The sequence below is a fragment of the Bos mutus genome, chromosome 12 (assembly GCF_027580195.1).
Source record: "Bos mutus isolate GX-2022 chromosome 12, NWIPB_WYAK_1.1, whole genome shotgun sequence".
NCBI classification, from domain to species: Eukaryota; Metazoa; Chordata; class Mammalia; order Artiodactyla; family Bovidae; genus Bos; species Bos mutus.
In genome coordinates, this window is record NC_091628.1 from 63770538 (window position 1) to 63778839 (window position 8302).

The 8302-nt window shown below is 38.8% G+C and overlaps 1 non-coding gene across 1 annotated transcript; it reads left to right on the forward strand.

The window, feature by feature from the left end:
- The first annotated feature begins 1272 nt into the window (after positions 1 to 1272).
- Positions 1273 to 1377, forward strand: LOC138990296 (U6 spliceosomal RNA). The gene has a single exon (XR_011466411.1). It is a non-coding gene; the product is annotated as a U6 spliceosomal RNA (small nuclear RNA).
- Positions 1378 to 8302: the final 6925 nt, after the last annotated feature.

Consider the following 8302-nt stretch of genomic DNA (forward strand, 5'->3'; position numbering starts at 1 on the left):
TCAGCATTATCTTTATTACCTCCACTATATTTTGGCTTCAGTTCAAACAACAGTGAGGGAAGACAATTCTGCCCATCAGAACAAGGCCCAGTTTTCCCCTCAGTCTCTTCCATCAGGAAGCTTCCATAAGCATCTTATCTTTCTCCATCAGAGGGCAGACAGAATGAAGACCACAGTCATAGAAAACTAACCAAACTGATTACATGGACCACAGCCTTGTCTAACTCAATGAAACTATGAGCCATGTCATTTAGGGCCACCCAAGATAGACAGGTCACGCTGAAGAGTTCTGACAAAATGTGATCCACTGGAGAAGGGAATGGCAAATCACTTCAGTATTCTTGCCTTGAGAACCACATGAACAGCATGAAAAGGCAGAAAGATAGGATACTGAAAGGTGAATTTCCCAGATCAGTAGATGCTCAATATGCTACTGGAGATCAATGGAGAACTAACTCTGGAAAGAATGAAGAGATAGAGCTAAAGCAAACACAACACACAGTTATGTGTGTGACTGGTGATGGAAGTAAAGACCAATGCTGTAAAGAGTAATACTCTTTACATATTGGAATATGTATTTGCATAGGAACCTGGAATGTTGTTAGGTTTATTCAGCTCAGTTCAGTTGCTCAGTCATGTCCGTCTCTTTGTGACAACATGGACTGAAGCATCCCAGGCCTCCCTGTCAATCACCAATTCCCAGAGTCTACTCAAACTCATGTCTGTTGAGTCGATGATGCCATCCAACCATCTCATCCTCTGTCATCCCTTTCTCCTCCCACCTTCAATCTTTCCCAGCATCAGGGTCTTTTCAAATGAGTTAGTTCTTCACATCAGGTGGCCAAAGTATTGGAGTTTCAGCTTCAACAAGAGTCCTTCCAATGAACACTCAGGGCTGATCTCCTTTAGAATGGACTGGTTGGATCTCCTTGCAGTCCAAGGGACTCTCAAAAGTGTTCTCCAACACCACAGTTCAAAAGCATCAATTCTTCAGCATTCAGCTTTCTTTATAGTTCAATTCTCACATCCAGTGAGCGGTGGCTGCACGGTGCTGGAGAGGTGAGAGGCCGAGAGGAGATACCCCACACCCAAGGTCAGAGAAACTGCAATAAGACAGTAGGCACTGAGAGAGGGCATCAGAGGACAGACAGACAGAAACCACAATGAGAGAAAACTAACCAATGTAAACACATGGACCACAGACTTGTCTAACTCAATGAAACTATGAGCCGTGCCATGTAGGGCCACCCAAGACGGACAGGTCATAGCGGAGAGTTCTGACTCATTAACACATATACAAAAATTGGAATGATACAGAGATTAGCATGGCCCTTGCACAAGGAAGATATGCAAATTTGTGAAGCATTGCGTCCATGAATCAAGGCAAATCGGAAGTGGTCAAACAGGAGATGGCAAGACTGAACGTTGACGTTTTAGGAATCAGTGAACTAAAATGAACTGGAGTGGGTGAATTTAACTCAGATGACCATTGTATCTACTACTGTGGGCAAGAATCCATTAGAAGAAATGGAGTAGCCATCACAATCAACAAGAAAGTCTGAAATGCAGTACTTGGATGAAATCTCAAAAACGAGAGAATGATCTCTGTTTCCAAGGCAAACCACTCAATATCAGAGTAATCCACATCTACGCCTCGACCAATAATGCTGAAGATGCTGAAGGTGAACAGTTCTATGAAGACTGACAAGACTTTCTAGAACTAACACCAAAAAAAGATTCATTATAGGGAACTGGTATGCAAAAGTAAGAAGTCAAGAGATACCTAGACTAACAGGAAAATTTGGCTTTGGAGTACAAAATGAAGCAGGTCTGGGGCTAATAGAGTTTTGCCAAGAGAATGCACCGGTCATAGCAAACACCCTCTTTCAACAATACAAGAGAAGGCTCTACACATGGACATCACCAGATGGTCAACACGGAAATCGGATTGATTATATTCCTTGTAGCCAAAGATGGAAAAGCTCTATACAGTCAGCAAAAACAAGACCAGGAGCTGATTGGGGTTCAGGTCAGGAACTCTTTATTGCCAAATTCAGACTGAAATTGAAGAAATTAGGGAAAACCAATAGACCATTCAGCTATGACCTAAATCATATTCCTTAGATTATACAAAAGTGACAAATAGATTCAAGGGATTAGATCTGATAGACAGAATGCCTGAAGAACTATTGACAGAGGTTTGTGACATTGTATAGGAGGCAGGGATCAAGATCATCCCCAAGAAATAGAAATGCAAAGAGGCAAAATGGTTGTCTGAAGAGGCCTTACAAACAGCTATGAAAAGAAGAGAAGTGAAAGGCAAAGGAGAAAAGGAAAGATTTACCCATTTGAATGCAGAGTTCCAAAGAATATCTAGGAGAGATGAGAAAGCCTTCCTCAGGTATCAAAGCAAAGAAATGAAACAAAATAATAGAATGGAAAAGACTAGAGGTCTTTTCAAGAAAATTAGAGATTCCAAGGGAATATTTCATGTGAAGATGGAAACAATAAGGGACAGAAATGGTATGGACCTAATAGAAGCAGACGATATTAAGAAGAGGTGGCAAGAATACACAGAAGAGCTATACAAAGAAGATCATCATGAACCAGATAGCCACAATGGTGTGATCACTCACCTAGAACCAGACATCCTGGAATGTGAAGTCAAGTGGGCCTTAGGAAGCATCACTACAAAGCTAGTGGAGGTGATGGAATTCCAGTTGAACTATTTCAAATCCTAAAAGATGATGCTGTGGAAGTGCCACACTCAATATGCCAGCAAATTTGGAAAATTCAGCAGTGCCACAGGACTGGAAAAGGTCAGTTTTCATTCCGATCACAAATTAAGGCAATGCCAAAGAATGCTCAAACTACTGCACAATTGCACTCATCTCACACACTGTAAAGTAAAGCTCAAAATTCTCCAAGCCAGGCTTCAACAGTATGTGAACCATGAACTTCCAGATGTTCAAGCTGGATTTAGAAAAGGCAGAGGAAACAGAGATTTAATTGCCAACATCTGTTGGATCATGGAAAAAGCAAGAGTTCCAGAAAGACATCTATTTTTGCTTTATTGACTATGCCAAAGCCTTTGACTGTGTAGATCACAAAAAAGTGTGGAAAATTCTTCAAGATATGGCAATATCAGACCACCTGGCCTGCCTCCTGAGAAATCTTCATGCAGGTCAAGAAGCAACAGTTGGTACTGGACCTGAAATAGTAGACTAGTTCCAAATAGAAAGAGGAGTATGTTAAGGCTGTACATTGTCATTCTTCTTTTTTTAATAATACGCAGAGTACATCATGAGAAATGCTAGGCTGGATGAAGCACAAGCTGGAATCAGGATTGCTGCAGATAAAGAAACTCAGATATGCAGATGACACCAACCTTAAGGTAGAAAGCAAAGAATAACTGAAGAGCCTCTTGATGAAAATATGAAGGAGAGTGAAAATTTTGGCTTAAAACTCAACATTCAAAAAAATAATATTATGGCATCTGGGCCCATTGTTCATTGGCAAATAGATGGGGAAACAATGGAAACAGTGAGAGACTTTATATTTTGGCTTCAAATTCACTGCAGATGGTGACTGTAGCCATGAAATTAAGACACTTGGTCCTTAGAAGAAAAGCTATGACCAATCTAAACAGCATAGTAAAAAGCAGAGGCATTACTTTGCCAGCAAATCTCTGTCTGGTCAAAGCTACAGTTTTTCCATTAGTCATATATGGATGTGAGATTTGGTCTATAAAAAAGCTGAGCACCGAAGAATTGATGCTTTTGAACTGTGGTGTTGGAGAAGACCCTTGAGAGTCCCTTGGGCTTCAAAGAGATCCGACCAGTCAATCCTAAGGGAAATCAGTCCTGAATATTCATTGTAAGAACTGACACTGAAGCTGAAACTCCAATACTTTGGCCACCTGATGTGAAGAGCTGCCTCATTTGGAAAGACCCTGATGCTGGGCACGATTGAAGGCGAGAGGACAAGGGGACAACAGAACATGAGATGGTTAGATGGCATCACTGACTGGATGGACATGAGTTTGAGTATGCTCTAGGAGTTAGTGATGGACAAGGAAGCCTGGCGTGCTGCAGTCCATGGGTCACAAAGAGTCAGACACGACTGAGTGACTAAACTCTATTTTTATTAAAAAAAAAAAAAACAGTGAATTAGTTAAAATTAGATTCCTTATTTTGTAGTGATAGGACTGGAGCACAGAGTTTTTCAGAAATTTGACTTAGGTCTTAGAATTTGGAAAATCTGGAATTGTTACTTCACTCCAAGCAAAGTAACTATTTGGTTCAGTTCAGTTCAGTCCCTCAGTTGTGTCTGATTCTTTGTGACGCCAAGGACTGCAGTGCACCAGGCTTCCCTGTCCCTCACCAACTCCTGGAGCCTACTCAAACTCATGTCCATCAAGTTGGTGAGGTCATCCAACTATCTCATTCTCTGTGGCCCCCTTCTCCTCCTTCCTTCAATCTTGCCCAGCATCAGGGTCTTTTCCAATGAGTCAGTTCTTGCATTAGTTGGCCGAAGTATTGGAATTTCAGTTTCAGCATCAGTTTCTCAATAAATATTCAGGACTGATTTTTTTTAGGATTGACTGGCTTGATCCCCTTGCAGTCCAAGGAACCCTTCAGAGTCTTCTCCAACACCACAGTTCAAAAGCATCAATTCTTCAGCACTCAGCTGTTTTTATAGCCCAACTCTCACAGCCATACACGATTACTGGAAAAACCATAGCTTTGACCAGATGGACCTTTGTTTTCAAAGTAATGTTTCTGCTCTTAATATGCTGTCTAGCTTGGTCATAGCTTTTCTTCCAAGGAGCAAGCGTCTTTTAATTTTATGGCTGCAGTCCCCATCTGAAGTGATTTTGGATCCAGAAAAAATAAAGTGTCTCACTGTTTCCACTATTTCCCCATCTATTTGCCATGAAATGATGGGACCAGATGCCATGACTTTAGCTTTTTGAATGCTGAGTTTTAAGCCAATTTTCTCACTCTCCTCTTTCACTTTCATCAAGAGGCTGTTTAGTTCTTTTTCTGCCATAAGGGTGGTGTCATCTGCGTATATGAGATTATTGATATTTCTCCCGGCAATCTTGATTTGGGCTTTTGCTCATCCAGCTTAGCCTTTTGCATAATGTACTCTGCATGTACATTAAATAAGCAGGGTAATGATATACGGCCTTGATGTACTCCTTTCCTAATTTGGAACCAGTCTGTTGTTTCATGTCCGGTTCAAACTATCACTTCTTGATCTGCATACAGATTTCTCTGGAGACAGATAAGGTGGTCTTATATTCCCATCTCAAATAATTTTCCACAGTTTGTTGTGATCTCACAGTTATATTTATATACGGGCAGTTTATTATATATCAATTATGTCTCAATAAAGTTTTAAAAAAAGAGACAGAGAAACACTACTTATATACTCTCCCTAACTGTTCTTATCCATGGTAATTTATTTGGGTACTTCAGTGACTGAACAGCAACAACATGTGTACAGGAGACCTCAATTTTAGTCTTCATCTGGCAAGTCACTACTTACCTGCCCACCTTTATATGGAATGATTCACTATACATCTGCTACTTCGTTGCTGTTTTGTTTCTAAGTTGTGTCTGACCCTTTGCAACCCCATGGACTGTAGTCCACCAAGCTTCTCTGTTCATGGAATTCTCCAGGCAAGAAAACTGAAGTGGGTTGCCATTTTCTCCAGGGGATCTTCCCAACACAGGTATCCAACTTGTGTCTCCTGTGTCTCCTGAATTGGTAGGCAAAGGCTTTACCACCAAAGCACCTGGGAGGCCTCTGCTACTGAATATTCAATAACATTTAATTCTTCAACTACACTCTTTTTCTCTCAGTACGTCAACTCTTCTCATACAATGTTAGTATCAGGAATTCAGTTACTAAAGGAATGTTTCGAGGAAATGTCAAATCCTTTCTCTTCCTTGTATCAGGAATTTCTACAGTCTGAGCTTTTGCATCATAGAAAACTTTCAGAATCTTGCCTTTAATCTCCTGCAATCACCTTTTCAACCCTAAAATTTATTTTCAATATATAATAAATATTTGTTTCTTTTGTGAATGTGCCAGGTTATTTTATGTCACACACTTCAGTACATATTGTTGCATTTTCTTATAAATCTTCTCTTTTTATTGTTTGTAAGTCTTAATCTAAAACTATTGTCTTCATGAAGTTTTATTTTGCTTTCATTCTCTCACTGATATGGGATCTCTTTTACCTGTGGCTCGCTATATTAAATAACTATCTTCAGTATACTAAACACATTATTTTATCTTTATCATGTTTGTTAAAATTCAAACACTAAGGGACTTTTCCTGGGAGTCTAGCAGTTAAGACTCCTGGCTTCTAATGCCAAGGACAGAGTTTCAAGCCATGGTCAGGGAATTAAAACCCATATACCACACAGTGGCAAAAAAAAAAAAAAAAAAAGTCAAACACAAAATTTTCCTGAAAGCAGGATATTTTCACTTTTATATTCCTTGCACTAGACACAGTACCTGGCACAGACTAGGTGTGTAATGAATTGTGTGATGTGAATAAATGGACAAGATAATTAGCCATCAGGTACAATGCTCCTATTTGCCCAGGGAAGGATTGCCAGGCTTGATTATGTTTTTTTTCTTTTATGTAAGCATCAAAAGACAGGTTTCTGAAAGCAGATGGCACATCTATTCATTTGGCAAGATGTATCAATCTTATTTGGTATCATTTTCAGTGGAATATTCTCAGGAAATACTGTGTGATAAATGTCTATTAACCTAATGGATTATTAATGAAGAGGGACAGGGATCCTAATGAGACATCTAGGGTGACCTTTCATTAGGTGGATCATCTGATGAAAGAAGTTGAATCAGGAAGAGATTCATGGATCTAGACACAGATTGGGAGAAAATGTCTTCCCCCTCATATTCCAAATGTAGGAAAGCACCAGCCATACAAATTCTGCTTGCTTACATAACCACTGACGAAAGAATTTAACTATACATAACTAACATTATGTATATATTAGCCTAATACAAAAGATATTCAATAGATAAAATTGTGAAAGTCATAGAACAAATCTACTTTTGGATTGGTACTAATGGCTGGCTATTCTCTATGTCGATGATCTCTCTTTCTTCTCTAAGCTCTTAGTTCTATTCCTTCTCTAGGCTCTAAGCTATTTTTTCTCTAAGCTCCTCATAATATGACAGAAATCTTGATACTCCCTGTTTCCAAGGAATTTTAACCTACCTATCAAAATTGTTCCTTTTCTTTTTCTTCTTCCTTCTTCTTATTGCTCCTCCATTTTCCTTATTATCAATATTATTATCATCATCAATCCATTACCTTAAAATCATAATCAACCATCTTCAGTGTACTAAAGACATGATTTTATTACATTTGTTCAAAGTCAAACACTAAGGGAATTCGCTGGTGGTATAGAAGTTAAGCCTTCAGGCTTCCAATGGCAAGATAGAATATTCCTTACACACACAAATATACTCACATACATGTATACATATTCATATAATTCACAGACAAGGTATGAGTTATTTTTAAACCATTCTTCTTCTAAAATATCTGAGATTCTTGGAATAATATATTATATGAAGCTATGTGCACACTTACTGAAGATCCCATTCAGGTAAGTAATATTTGAGGAATTGATAAAAATGTACTTCCTATGAATACAGAATCACTGTATTCTTGATATTTAAGAATCATAAGGCATTTGTTGCCAATGTTATTTACTTCTGAGAAATTTACACTGCTTTCAGGTCAATATACGTCACTGACCACAAACTATTTTGAAAGGAAAGAATTTACTCTAAAATATCACTTACTTCCAGTGAGGCATAAAGAGTACATCAAATCAAATAGTCAAATCTATAGGTCATATGTGGAAGTTAGGCATAACCTCTTGAATTTAGGCTTAACCAAATGGCTAATTGTGAACAATGGATTGTGAAGAGACACTATGTCTTTTTCTGCCGCTATAATCGGCAACACTTTAGAAAGAGAGCAATTCAGCTGAGTAACGTTGCACTGTGCTCTTTTTCTCTGCACCCACCTGCATTGGTTACGTCCTGTGAGAAATCTGAAATATTTACAGTGCTTGGGTGCTTCAGTATCTATGTTGTTCAAAGCGTTATTCTGTCCTGAATAATTCAATCCAGAAGTCAAGGATGCTACTTCAAGTTTCCCTTTGATATCCTTAAGCAACTGTAAAACCAACTGTCTGCAACAAATAACTTTTTGAGAGTTCATTTTATGTTGTTTTGGTTT